Source organism: Anopheles coluzzii, chromosome X (assembly GCF_943734685.1).
Source record: "Anopheles coluzzii chromosome X, AcolN3, whole genome shotgun sequence".
Taxonomy (NCBI): Eukaryota; Metazoa; Arthropoda; class Insecta; order Diptera; family Culicidae; genus Anopheles; species Anopheles coluzzii.
The window spans coordinates 22,023,784-22,038,243 of record NC_064669.1 but is presented as its reverse complement, the minus strand read 5'-3'; the positions used below and the strand labels follow the sequence as shown (position 1 = coordinate 22,038,243).

The window sequence follows — 14,460 nt, the reverse complement described above, 5'->3', positions numbered from 1 at the left end:
GTCATGTCTCAGGTGATAGAGCCTTACTGCGTAAAGTGGCCGGTATGCCCACTTTGAATGAGATGAATGAGAGTGTGCTAGTGTTAGCGCCGAATTTCGTCAGGCGGTGAACAAACACATCCCGCTTGTCAAGCGCTAAATGTGCTTGCACCATATGAGAAATTTGCTCAGTGGTAACTGATGGGGCGAAACGTGTAAAGAACAGCCACATACGCCTATCAGTGTGTGGAATGATATCCAGTGTATCTGAAGCAAGCGGTGATCCCGATCCTCTTAGTAGTGGTGTTTGCGGGTTGTTAAGTGGTGTTTTGTTGATGTAGGATGACGGTTTGATTGCACTTACACTAAGTGAGGCCGCCAAAGATGGGAATTGTGTTTGTGTTGGTGTAATAGTATCGGGAATATTGTTAACTACTGAGTTAAACATTTCGGGGTATGATGTTGCTGGATTGCGATGAATGGGTTGTTGAGTGGGTAAATCGGTTGAGGTGTGTGATGAAAGCAAACAGGAACGCATCTCATGAAACGCGGATCTCTATGAAACTTTACACAAGCCTTACATGCCCAAAAAAGTTGTGCTCAGGACTCTATAATAGCGGACAGTTCCTCAGAGAGTCCACTGCATGTGAAATGAAACTCGACATTGCACCAACCCTGGTATTTCACAATTTGATCAGCAGGTACGATGTCGTTGGCACAAGCGGCGCAGATACCGGCCATTGTAAAATGGTACAGCAATAGTTGAAATGGGGTATTGATTGTAGAGCAGGAAAAATGATTGTAGGTGATTGCAGGTGAGCAATTTGACTGTTAATGGAAACCAGGTCTTGAGGCAGGCCAGGTCATATACAATAAGCAAAATAATAGATAATTTCAATAACGGTGATAGTGTGGCTGCTGAGTTATTCTTAAAATAAAAAAATGGAAGAAAATGATTTGTGAAATAGACTCTGGAGCTAACACAAGCTTAATTGGCAAAGAGCAACTTTTAGATGTTTGGAAATCAGACACAACTATACAATCATCTAAAACTCGTTTGTAAGCTTTTGGGGGATTCCAAATTAACGTTTTAGGTTAAGTGAAAATGTCATGCCATCGAAACGGAAAAGTTTTAAAATAATATTTCAAGTCGTAGAAGGAAATCATCGCCCGCTACTATCGGCTAGAGCTTCCCGAGAACTTGAATTGGTAAATTTCTGCAATATTGTTTCAATTCAAAAGCCCATCACAACGAACTCAAAAAGTTTGATCAAAACGTATAGAATGAAAGCTTATCAAATTGTAGACAATCACAAAGAATTATTCGAGGGCTATGGGAAATTTGAAAGAAAAGTAACATTGGAAGTTGATCCTTCAATTTCGCTATCCATTCAACCGCCACGTCGAATTCCGATAGCTTTGAGAAATAAATTAAAAAATGAATTAAGCGTACTGGAAAAGGATGGCATTATAGCTAAAGAAACAAGACACACTGACTGGGTTAGTAACATAGTGATCATTCAAAGAGGCGATCCTTTAAAAAAGAACATTCGTGTATATTAAGATCCTATATCATTAAACAAAGCACTTTTGAGGCCCAATCTACAATTTACAACTTTTGACGAAATAATTCCGGAGTTAGGAAAAGCCAAGGTGTTTTCTACTGTGGATGCTCGAAACGGCTTTTGGCATGTTGAATTAGATGACCACAGTAGCAAACTGACAACATTTTGGACACCGTTTGGAAGATACAGATGGCTAAGACTTCTGTTTGGTATAGCACCATCCCCAGAAATATTTCAGATGAAAATATTGGAGGTAATTGACAGTCTGCCAAACGTCGAATGCATAGCAGATGATTTATTAATATATGGAACCGGAGAAACATTAGAGGAAGCTCTTGCCAACCGTAATTCATGTCTCAAAATGCTATTCCACCGTTTAGAGCAGCGCAACGTTAAACTAAACAAAGACCAATTAAATGTGTGTCAAAGTTCTGTCAAATTTTATGGTCATGTTTTAACAAACAAGGGATTGCAGCCAGATGAGTCTAAAATATCTGCCATTAGAAATTACCCCAAGCCATTAAACAGCAAGGCTGTACATACATTCATAGGAATGGTGAAGGCATATGAGGAAATTAATTGCAAACAATCAACAATGGCAATGGACAGAAATTGAGCAAAAGGAGTTTAACACAGAAAAAAATCTGGTTGGAGATATCAGCACTCTAAAATATTATGATGTTTCAAAACCGTTAGTGCTTGAATGCGATGCAAGTAGTTTCGGTAACTCCTCGCCGTTTACAACGCATGTTATTAAATCTCCAACGTTATAATCTGTCTATCAAATTCGTTAGCGGAAAAGAAAATATTGTCGCTGATGCGTTATTAAAAGCCCCAGATGGAAAAGTTGAATCATGGGATCAATATAGGAAACTAAATATTTATAAAATTGTTGAAGAAATTGAGAATATACCTCATCAGCGTTACTTAAAAATTACTGTTGCGAAAAGAACTTAGGCGAGCCCTGCAACTATCTACCAAACCGGGCGAAATGTGCAGCGAGAGTAGAAATGATCGGGCGAACCCGATCGTGGCCGGAACGCGATGAACACCAACACGTGTGTGTGGGTAAGTGCTCGAGAGGACGAAAGGGAAGAGGTTCGGGTTCGGGACATGCGAGAGCATTCGGCAAGCGTACGAGCAGGGAACAAGTTGGCAGAGAGCGATAGGCGAACCTTTTTTGTAGTTTTCACTGCTTTTTCTTACTTTGTTTTACTGTATTAGATTGGCTTAAGTACGTATAGCTCAACTTTCGTAAATCTTTTGCGGGCAAATAAAGACATTGTAAAAGCTGAAGTCACTCCTACTACGCGCCTCCTTGTGCTTACAATTACGGATAATCGCCTCAAAGAAATATCGGAAGAGACTAAAAAAGCCCAAACATTACAAACACTAATACAATATATACAAAGAGGGTGGCCTGATGAAGCAAATAAAGTGCCTATTAAAATATACTTTGGCTATCGGAATGAGCTATCAGTCGAGAACGATTTAAAAATTAAGAGGCGATCGTATTTCAATTCCACAAATCATCCGCAGAAAACTAATTCATTGTTTTCATATAAGCCATAATGGTGTTGAAGCTACACTGAAATTGGCCAGAGCGAATATTTTTTGGCCGGGGCTGAACTCTCAAATCAAAGATGTCATAATTGCACTGTTTGTAACAAATTCTCAGATTCACAACCAAATCCACCAATGATGAGTCACGACATTCCAACATACCCGTTTCAAATAATATCCATGGATGTATTCTTTGTGGAATATCGAGGCGCAAAAAAGAATTTCTTGGTCACCGTAGATCCCTATTCCGACTTCTTCGAAGTGAACATCCTTAAAGACATGTCTCCTCTATCGGTTATTTCAGCATGTAAAGAAAATTTCGCGCGACATGGCAGGCCACAAAGAATAATAACTGATAACGGAACAAATTTTGTGAACCAACAAATGCTCTCGTTTGCAAAACAATTGGACATGTTACATCTGCACCTCATTATCAACAACCAAATGGGAAAGAGGAAGTTGCAGTGAAAATTGCAAAGAGGCTCTAAAAAGAAAGCTCAGGAATCAGATACTGATTTTTGGTATGCGCTACTAAACTGGAGGAATATCCCCAACAAAATCGGATCAAGTCCTGCGGCTCGACTATTTTCAAGGTCTACTAAATGTAGTGTTCCCTGCTCAGATATCAATTTACTCTCGAAAATAGTAGAAAACGTCCCAACAAGTATTGAAAAACATCGTTAGAAGACAAAATAACAATATGATAAAAAGACACGTCGCCTACCAGACCTGGAAATAGGTTCACCAGTCTTTGTTCAATTAGCACCGGACACGTCAAAGCAATGGACCCCGGGGAAGGTTTCAGAACGCCTCGTTCTCGTTCATACGTCGTAGATGTGCATGGAAGAAACTTTCGAAGAAGTTTGGTGCACTTAAATCCAAGGACTGGTTCTCCTACTTCCACATCATCACAAGAAGACAACCTCCTCGCCGTACATACACCTCGATCATCATCCAACCCGCCGGACACTGAACGACGATATCGGCATTCGCATCGCCCGCTGCGCAAAGCGACGGAAGAAATCATGGAGTTCTGAGAATTTTATCATGCCTTCCTTTTCTCTCCAACGGCAAATTTGTCAAGCAGCTCGTCGAGCTACCCGTCCCTTGCTCCGCCTCATACCCCTCGCCTGAGCGCGCTGCCGAAGGTTTGAATGTGTTGGTGCGTCAGACGGCCAATCGCTGTCAGCCGTCGTCCGTGCTTTTTCCCTCCATAGCGCCATCTCTTTCTTGCGTGTGGTCAATGCTCGCGAGCTGTTGTGGCGCCTAAGAATGCCGTTAACAAACATTGCGGCGATGAAGTTGCATTTTCACAAATCAAACCAAAAAATCGCAATAAGTTCAATTGCTGCAATGTAAAAATGACTACGGAATCATTTCTCCAGCCATGGTGCCCCAACGACCATCTTTCCGGCGGCTCTTGTCGCTAATACTCTGTCCACTTGTAAACATACGGCATACTACAGACTAGATCTTCGGCGACCGCCTAGTCCGCCTACCGTTAGATCCGCCGCTGGTTCATGACGGTGTTTTTTATTGCGGTGTTGCACGCTGGATAGGAGCGGGTCCGCGACACCGCCATATTTTTTAATTTGAACATGTTTGATGCTTCAACGACCTTCTAAGCATCATGTAGTGACTATAATTTTTTTTTTTAATGTGCCGAAATCTTTCTCGAGTTTTTGTGTCTCGACAAATACACACACAGCACGGGGAAAGTGACCGTTCTCTCTATCATCTCGTGATCCCCCTCCCCGCCCGGCGCTTTGGATGATGATGCGCTATATGATAGCTGATGATAGCGGAAGGGGAGGGGGGGTTTGGTGGGGGATGCGTACTTTCATGCGAGCTTTCGTAGGTGCGTTCTCGCGTGCGCGCTTTCGTAGGTGCGTTATCGCGTGCGCGCGTTCATAGGTGCGTTATCGCGTGCGCGCTTTCGTGCGTGCGTGCTCGCGTGCGTGCGTACGTGTTTGTACGTGTGCGCGCGTACGTGCATGTGTGTGTGTGTGTTTTTTTTTTTTTTAGATCACGGACAGGTTTTATTGTTCTTATTGATTTACACATTATATCCCCTGTCCTCGCCCACTCCCTTCCCTCTTGCCCCGCGAGGGGTCTATGAGGGAGGGCTTTTACTGCTCCTCGGAGCCTCTCTTTCCCGTGCGCCAGGCACCTAACACATGTTTATTTCCCCCCTTCTTTCCCTTTCATATTCGTTTTGTCCTCCCTGCCGCTCAGGATGCGGAGATCGCCCTTTTGACCATACTTTGGTCCTCCCAAGATCCTCCACAGATCACCAACATCATCTAGCGTGATGCCACGTCTGCCTCAGTCGTTGCAGTCTTTTCTGCACCGTTCATGCCTTGTCGAGACGCCTCGACCAATGTTCCATCCTCCTGCGAGGTAACTCCACCGACACTGTGGCCGGATATTTGCCGACGCTCTTCAACTACCAGTAGCTGCCTGCGATAGCGCTCCCCAAGAGATCGGACTTCTGCCCGCCTCCCTACCGCTCTGGGTGGAGGTGATGGTGTTGGGTGACGTCTACCCCGTTGCTGTGCGGTCATTATCTTGATTATGTTGATTATCGGCCACACGTGGGGCGCCTTGTTCGGCCAGCTCTCGCCGGGTTTCGTCCCAATCCTGCTGTAGCGCTGATGTTATCCGCTTGGTGGCCTCACATACATTACTCCAGTTCTCTGGGCTCTGGAGCATGTGTTCAAGCAGCGTTTCCGGGACGACTCCGTGCAGCAGCTCTGTTCGGGTCGAGTCGAATCGCGGACACTCGAACATAGCATGTTCTGCGCTCTCCGCAACGCCGGGGCATCGCGTACAGTCCGGGGACGACGTGAGCTGCATACCGCACAGGTGCTCCCGGAAAAAACCGTGGCCGGAAAGAACCTGGGATAGGTGGAACGTGACGTCTCCGTGTTTCCGTGACTGCCAGGATCCCACGTCCGGAATTACGCGGTGTGCCCATCTGACGTATCTGCTGGCTCTTTCGTTGGCGGCGTCTGCGCCCCACGTTGCTTGCCACTCTTCCATGGACCGCTGGCGCTCCTCCCTCCGTATTGCACAGTTTAAACCTGTTCCACGGCGACTGTGCACTCGGGTGTCCTCCTTGATTGCCAGGCAGATCGGCAAGAGTCCCGCAAGCAACACTGCAGTCTCGTAACGAACCGTTCGGAACGTTCTGGCCACGCCAATTGCCGACTTACGTTGCACCCGACGAAGTAATCTGCAGCACTCTTGATTGCCAATCGCTTCGTGCCATACAGGTGCTGCGTAGCGCATGGTCGAGTCGGCCACATTTGCCAGCAAGCGAGACTTCGAGGTCCTTGGCCCATGGAGGTTTGGCATGAGTCGATTGACGGCGTGCACAATCCGCGTGGCCTTCAGAGTTATCTCCTTAACGTGGGGTACCCATGATAGGTGGGCATGTACACGCACCCCCAAGTACTTTATGGAGCGCGAGAACGGCACGTTCACTCCGCCGAAAGTGATAAAAACTTCCTCTGGAGGCTGCTTGAGGCTAGAGATCACCGTCATCTCCGTCTTAGAATGAGCCAGTTCCAAGCGGTGCTCGAGAAGCCACTGTTCCACTGCTGCCATTGCTTCCTCCGCTGCTGCTGCTGCTGTTGTCGGAGTTGTGCCTGGGACTAATAGCACCAGGTCATCAGCATAGCCAATGATCTCTGCCCCCGGCGGCAGCCCAACTCCGAAAACCCCGTCATACATCATATTCCACAGTGTAGGGCCCAGTATGGACCCCTGTGGAACTCCTGCGCTGATGTGACGTTCGACAGGGCCTTCGCTAGTGTCAAACAGCACCTTGCGTCCTTCAAAGTAGGCTCCTATGATCTTCATCAGGTATGACGGGACATTCTTACTTTGCAGCGCGTCGGCGATTGCCTGCCAGTTGGCAGTGTTGAATGCATTGCGGATGTCCAGTGCCACCACCATCAGGCAGCGTTTATCGCGGGTGTTCGTGCGGCGGAACAACTTGGCCGCTGTGCCCGCGTCAACAACACGCTGGATCGCGCTGATGGTAGAACGTCCTCGGCGGAATCCATACTGGGCATCAGACAGCTGCGGTGAGTCTTGTTGCTCGATGTGACGATTCAGGCGATTGAGAATGAGCCGCTCCAGTACCTTTCCAAGTGTGTCAAGCATGCACAGCGGTCGATACGAGCTGCTCTCTCCTGGGGGTTTGCCAGGCTTCGGGAGTAGTACCAGTCGCTGTCTTTTCCACTGCGGCGGGAAGGTCCGCGCAAGAGACAGTCCTGGTACAGGCGACAAAACTCCTCCGTGTATTCCTCTATCGCCACTTTCACCGCAGCGTTCGGAATCCCGTCCAAACCTGGGGCCTTCCTCGTTACCATCCCGGCAGCGATAGATAGTAGTTCTTGCGGTTCTACTCTGCTGTCTGATGGGACGGTCGTTGGAGCATCTGAAGAGACAGGCCATGATACGGGTGGGTGCGTGGGGAACAGGTCAGAGACAATCCTCTCCAGTTCGGCGCGATCCGTTTCAGGCGGCCCAGGGCTACCCCGCAGTCGGGACATCACCACCCTATAACCGGTTCCGAAATCGTTGGTCTCGGCAATGTCTATCAGCTCCTGGAACTGTTGGCGCTTGCTGGTACGGATGGCCTTCTCGAGCAGACTTTTCGCTGTACGGTGGGCTGCTGCCGCCATGCTCCTCTCCTCCAAATCGTGAGACAGTTGTACTCTCTCTCGCGCGGCAAGGCAATCATCACGTAGGCGCTTGATCTCTGGGGTCCACCAATACATGTCGTGATGTGGGCTCTTGTGCAGCCCAGAGATCCGTTGCATAGTTTCACTGCAGGCGTCGACAAGTGCCTCGATCATGCCAATATGGCTCACCGCTCTCTCCTGGAAGTTGTTGGCGCGTAGTGCTACTCGAAATGACTGTCGGTTGAATTGGGTCGTTTTCCATCGCCTACTATCGCAACGGTCATGCTGTCGGCCTGCTGGATTCTTGCGTGTCGACCTTTGTGGTCGGTGCGACAGGTGCTGTTGCGCCCCGGCCGGGTTCTCATCTGGTTGTTTGACCTCGAACGCTATTAATTCATGATCCGACCTCGAGAAGGGGATCACTGACCAGGTGTCGGGGCGAACAATCTCCCGACTCGCAAACGAGACATCAATGACACTACTAGCCGCGAAACCTCGTCCGATGAAGGTTGGTTTGCGACCTTGATTGAGGATCGACAGTCCCAGTGTTTCCACAGTTTGCAGTAGCTCGATCCCACGCTGCCCGTTTCTCCCGCTGCCCCACTTTTCGTGCCAGGCATTGAAGTCCCCCGCAACTACGACGCGGGAATGAGACGCGGCTTCCAACTCAATGGCCCCCAATAGTCGCTCAAACTCATGTGCTGATAAGCTTGGAGGGGCGTATACACTGATGAATGTGATACCGGCTACCTGAGCAGCGACTAGTCCGCGTAGCTCGCTGCCCCACACTCGCTGTATAGGGTACGAGCCGGTGGCTACTACCGCTACTTTCTTGGATACATCATACGCCCATCTCCCGTTGTTCTCAGGCGGCCTGTGCATATCAGACAGAAGCAATATGTCAGCACGGTGCTCTCGCGCTGCTTGTAGTGCTAAGACCTGGCCCTCCCGACAGTGGTCTACGTTGAGTTGTAGAATTTTTAGTGCAGGCATCGCGCTGCAGGACGAGCACAAGAGATATGGCCAATGCGGTGGGGACCGTTGCACGCAGCACACTTGATCTCGGAAGTGCAGCTTTTGGCATAGTGACCGTCTGCGCCGCACCGAATACACGCCTGTTGGCGATCCACGGGAAATTGACAATCGCGCGCCAGATGGCCTCTTTCCAGATAGCGGTAGCATCGCTGTCGATCTACCGAGACGGGCATGGCTTCCATTATACTGCTGATGCAACCGCACAGTCTCAACTTTCGTCCGGCAAGCTGTTTGGCTGCTTTGGTCGGCAAACAAAGTCTTGCCCGCTTCATTCCATCAAAGAGTTGCCACATGCTTACAGCTGTCACGCCAGCGTTAACCTGCAGCTCTTCTTTGAGAGCTGCTTTTAATTCCTGCTCCTCGGCAAGTGGGTCAATGTGGGTAACTAGTAGTTCCGTCATCTCCGTTACGACACGAGCAACTCCAGACCCTCCGATTATTTCCTGCACTTCCTGTAGCACTAGAGTGGAGTCTGCCGACCGGCTGAGCTCTATACGAAGGAGGTCCGCTCGCGTGCGCTTACCCATCCCAATATGTTCTTCGAGATTCTTGTGTGCTGGGTCATTTCGCACTGTGTCGCGTACCTCTGCGGTACACACTATCCCATGTAAGGCCCTCCTGGGGAACAACTTCTATGAGGTCTGCCTTTGGCCGACGTATCTTCCGCTGCTGTTGCTGTTGCTGCTGCTGTTCTTGCTGCTGTTGCTGCTGCTGTTGCTGCTGCTGTTGCTGCTGCTGAAGCGATCTCTGCTGCTGCTCACGTTGCTGACTAGAGGACTTGCCGCTGTTTATCCCGCGGGGCTTGCGGCGCACTACCTCAACAAACGAGCTGTGGTCAATGTCTTCCTCTGGTTGAGCCTGCACCTCTACGTTCCGCAATGAGACGGCTGACGTCGATGGCCCTGGTTGCTGGGGAGGCTGATGTTGCTGCTGCCTTTTCATCTGGTTCTTCTGTTGCAGGTCTCTCAACTGTGCCGATATTGCAATTAATGTAGTGTGAGTCTCCTGCTGTTCCACCCGCAGCTTCTCATTGTCGGCTTTTGCGGCCTCTTCCCTGCGACGCGCTTCTTCCTCTCTACGCTGTGCATCTTCTCGCTGCTCGCGGAGCTTCTCCTCCATGAGCCATCTCAACTGAGTTAGCTATTCCTGAAGAGACTCATTTTTCTTCCTGGTCTCTTCCAGATTCTGCCGCAATATCAACATCTCGGGTGATGAAGGGAGGTTGGTTCCCGTGGCACTCTTTTTTTGTTTTAATTCCAACGAACTGGACAGCCGGTGAGCCGGTAAACCCCCGGAGCGGAGTGCCGACGGCATTATTCTTACCCTTCCAGCTTTGTTTTGGGTTTTTCTTTTTTTTTCTCAAGTACTATCTGTGTTTGCCTCACCGAGATCGAGGAAGGTCTTTACCGCCCCTGTTAAGACCGTGTTAAGGCACACCGAGTAAAGGGGATTATGGGGGGGGTGTGATGGGGGATAGTGGGAGTATTTTTGGTGAACGTGCCAATTTTCCTCATCCACCAGATTTAACTTCTAGGCCGTGATACGAGGAACGTATTAAGATGATTCTCCGATCTTACACCACCAACGGCCAATTCAAATTTTCTGCTTGGGAATTGTTGATGATTGGTGATTGGGCTGTCGCCGTCCTGAACTGTCACCGGCTTGAGACCGCCCCAGCCGGGGTCGCCGGCGCCGAATCCGTACGATGCTGTTCTCTTGCACTTCTCTATACCTAGCTGGCAATCTCCACTTCACGGGCAAGCGCCCTAGGCTTACTAAGCACGTTCCGCACTATTCCGCACAACTTATTGACGCTTTCACACGATTTTCCGCTATTATATAGGAGCTCGTATTTTGACGTTCGTCCTTGTAAACAACTCCTGACACCTTCCAACAGCTTCCGTGTGTGTGTGTGTGTGTGTGTGTGTGTGTGTGTGTGTGTGTGTGTGTGTGTGTGTGTGTGTGTGTGTGTGTGTGTGTGTGAGTTTGCGCGCGCGTGTTTGTGTGTGCTTGCGTTCGGAAACCCCAAAACTTTTTCTGATGCGTACATTTTCATCCGCTGCGGGTACAAAGTCCATGCATTTTCGATCTCGCTACCTGAGAGACAACACAACCATTGGCATTGGCATCTTTGCGATCGGCTCTGCTGTTGGGGGTATCAAAAAGACACACGATCTAAGCAAACGTGCTAGCGGACGCAATGGGAAACAACATTTTGAATTGAATCCATACAAAAGAGGATTCTGGATTTGTTTATTGCGGTGCGCGTATGATACTGCACCTGTCCGTCCAGGATCTGGTGGCTTGTTGGTTTTGAGTCGGTATCATGACGCCGATTGACCGGCAATGTATTGGAATGGGTTCGGATCGGTAGGTTCATGTTTTGGACGAGTGCATTCCGTGCATTTGTCGCGCCACAGCGGTAGCCCGGAAGTCTAGACAAACTCTTCCCCGGGTGTGAACTGCTATGCTAAGTTCTTTGTATTATTATTATGATTGGCGTAATAGCCAAGGTGGTCATGCCGGCCTTTTCAGGACTTGAGCACCACGTAGCCGGATAGTCAGCCCTTGCTACAGCGGACGGTTCATACGCGGTTAGAACCCTCGACGGGCATGCACATGTGCGGAATGATGGCGGTGCTACGGACCCGCTCCTATCCAGCGTGCAACTTGCATACTGTCACACTGTCTCCTGCTCGATGCATACGCTGCAGGCAGGGGGAAGTATGCACCTCCACAATAAAAAACACCGTCATGAACCAGCGGCGGATCTAACGGTAGGCGGACTAGGCGGTCGCCGAAGATCTAGTCTGTAGTATGCCGTATGTTTACAAGTGGACAGACTATTAGCGACAAGAGCCGCCGGAAAGATGTTCGTTGGGGCACCATGGCTGGAGAACCAAAAAGCTTAGTGTAACAAAGTTATGCTTAATGCTTAGCACGTTCAGTTTGATGGCAGGCCGCAGGGACTGCCAGTGAACTTTCCAGTATGCCGGTTTCACAATCAGCTTGCGTTCTTGATGCTGGCGGAACGGAAAGTTGATGAAAATCAGCGCCGGGCTGAACGTGTCAATGCGAATTAGGGTTCAGCGCGTTGCACAGCAAACCCTCCAGCGTAAACTAGCGATTCCTTAGTCATTTTTATTTTGCAGCGTTTGAACTCATTGCGATTTTTTGGTTTGATTTGTGAACTTCATCACCGCAATGTTTGTTAACGGCATTTTTAGGCGCCACAACAGTTCGCGAGCATTGACCACACGCAAGAAAGAGATGGCGCTATGGAGGGAAAAAGCACGGACGACGGCTGACAGCGATTGGCCGTCTGACGCACTAACACATCCAAACCTTCGACAGCGCGCTCAGGCGAGGGGTATGAGGCGGAGCAAGGGACGGGTAGCTCGACGAGCTGCTTGACAAATTTGCCGTTGGAGAGAAAAGGAAGGCATGATAAAATTCTCAGAACTCCATGATTTCTTCCGTCGCTTTGCGCAGCGGGCATAGTCGAGCGGCAGTGAATTTTTTTCCGAATTGAGAGTAAGCGCGCGCAGCGCTCTCTCGCTTGCCTTCAAATTACACTGGGCGCTCTCGCGACACAAAACAGCTGATCAGCTGATACCCCCTCCCTCCCGTTTCTTTTCTCTTGCGCTGCGCTGGAATGCGTGGATCAGCTGTTCCCCCTCTCTCGCGTTTCTTTCGGTTTGCGCTGCGCTGTTGCCATACTTTGCACGTTGCACTGAACACCCCCTCCCGCGCGTTCTTTTCGGTTTACGCTGCGCTGTTGCCGCACTTTGCGCGTTGCGCTGGACACCCCCTCCCCCTCGTTTATTACGTTGCGCGTTGTGCGCTGTGTGCTTTCGTTCACTTTGATTTGCAGTGTAATAAAATCGCATGCATTGAAATAAAACTTAAACACAACAAACTCGTTTGATATTTTAACACTTTATTGCAACTAAAGGCATAGTTCCACACATCGCTAACCATAATCTTGTCTCAAAACCACACTTTTTTTTTATTGAATAATAAAAAAAATCGTCACTTCAAGCATCCGCCGTACAGCCTGTATGTTGTTTATGTTGAATTTTATAAAAAAGTATTGAAATAAAGCAGCATAATTTACATATTCATGTTGAATTATGAAAGATTATCGCAGCTTTATTTCAATGCGCACAACACTTCATCAATTGAAAATACGGCCGAGGCCGAAATAATGCGAAGGCTTGAACTGTACTGACGATTTTGTGTGGTAGCAAGAAAGGGAGCGCACAAGGAACACTCGCTGCACTAGTGCGAGCGAGACACCGACACCAGCAATCCAACGGGACAAAAGTAGAAAGCTTGGAGCAAAATAATCGTTTGTCTCCCTCTATCCTCTATACCGCGCTTGCTTGCATTCATGCGCGAGCGCTCGAGTATATTCTCTCAGAACCGAGTATTCGCAGTTCAATCCGTGCAGTGAGAATGTATGTGTTAATGTGCAGCGAAATTTGTCTCTGTATCTCATTCCCCCACCCCCAAAAAAACACATTCACTCTCCGCGCACTCTGAAAATTTTGGCGCGCACGCTACGTACAACACAATACCAAAGGTCGTTTTAACCGCGCGCACTGATCAAAGTCGCGATGGTTCAATCGGAACGCCGACACTCCAAGTCAGAAAGGAGCGATTTGAGCCAAATTTGTCACAAAGGTAGTTTATAGTTCAGGGTATAATTGTTGTGCTCCTTTAACCCCTTTTCTCTCTTCATCCCTTTCCATTTTCCTATTCTTGACGTAGAAACATTTAATCGATTTGCTCAAATTTGTAGAGAAGACGCCTTAGGGTGCTACAATACACTGAGAATATTTTCATTTTCGCAGGATAATGGGAAGTGATAGCTAAAAAGCATAATTCTGCATAAGACTACTGAATCGTTCTATTTATCGTTTGTTTATCTTGAACATGTCATATTTACACTTTCTGTGGCAATTTTATCCTGCTGGCTCTCAAACTCCAATTTTTGTACTTAAATTTTTCAAATTTTCATCTTAAATTTTTTCCTTATTTATAACCACGGCGAGGCGTGGTGATTAATAGGAGTAGAAATAATGTGCGTCAGAACTATTGTTTTCATGCAAAAATATTAATAATTGATTTTTTTTACATTTCCTAAGATATTTATTAACGCTTAAATGCAGGCAGTAACAAAATCACTGTAGAAAAAATATTATGTGCCTCAATTTTAATGTGTTTTTTTTCATTAACATCCCTAACAGTTATGTTGTTACTTGGGTAGCTCGATCCTTGATGTATGGTTATTTTGATTTATAAATGTTACCAAATTTTAAATCGTATGTATCAATAAAATGGATTGAATACCACCAATTGCAATTGCTAACCACCAGCCTTGCATAACGAACCATTGCATTTATTGTTTTATCAATTTCTTGGTATTCTTTTATGGGTAATTTTTAGCAAAAAAAGAATGCTTTGAGCCAAACCCAAACACTTTTGTAGTCCTTAACACACAGTAAGAATAGTTTCTCTTAACGCTTTAATGCCATTTTGCGTAATGTCTTACGCAGACATGCCGACCTATACAGGCTTTCGAGAGTTATTAAGTACCAATCAGTCGGATAGTCAGTTTT

The 14,460-nt window shown here is 47.7% G+C and overlaps 3 protein-coding genes across 5 annotated transcripts in view; 1 reads left to right on the top strand and 2 right to left on the bottom strand.

Moving 5' to 3' along the window:
• The window catches only part of LOC120958021 (lachesin), a 234,145-nt gene that overhangs the window by 38,694 nt on the left and 180,991 nt on the right, over window positions 1-14,460 (bottom strand). The window lies entirely within an intron of this gene.
• Window positions 1-14,460, bottom strand: part of LOC125906744 (uncharacterized) — a 185,444-nt gene that overhangs the window by 1,997 nt on the left and 168,987 nt on the right. The gene's annotated exons all lie outside the window — the stretch shown is intronic.
• LOC125906728 (uncharacterized) overlaps window positions 11,149-14,460 on the top strand; it is a 363,957-nt gene continuing 360,645 nt past the window's right edge. Inside the window, exon 1 of the mRNA XM_049606974.1 lies at window positions 11,149-11,210. The gene's annotated coding sequence lies outside the window, so the exon portion shown is untranslated. The remainder of the gene's footprint in view (window positions 11,211-14,460) is intronic.